The following is a 209-nucleotide window of genomic DNA, read 5'->3' on the forward strand; positions in this document are numbered from 1 at the left end:
CATCCGTGCTAGCTCCTTATGTGCCATTAATACTTCACTATTAGTTAACTCTATAAAGGAGCGTTCTATTATTTCGGTTTATGTATATAGTTACCTCAGCCAAAGGGATATTTCTGCCGCTTTGTTGAGGTCTGCACAACAAATACTATGGTTGAGAGAGGGAGAGAGAGAGAGAGAGAGAGAGAGAGAGAGAGAGAGAGAGAGAGAGA

Source organism: Odontomachus brunneus, unplaced genomic scaffold (assembly GCF_010583005.1).
Source record: "Odontomachus brunneus isolate Ranch 3 - 2012 unplaced genomic scaffold, Obru_v1 Obru_scaffold_007, whole genome shotgun sequence".
NCBI lineage: Eukaryota > Metazoa > Arthropoda > Insecta > Hymenoptera > Formicidae > Odontomachus > Odontomachus brunneus.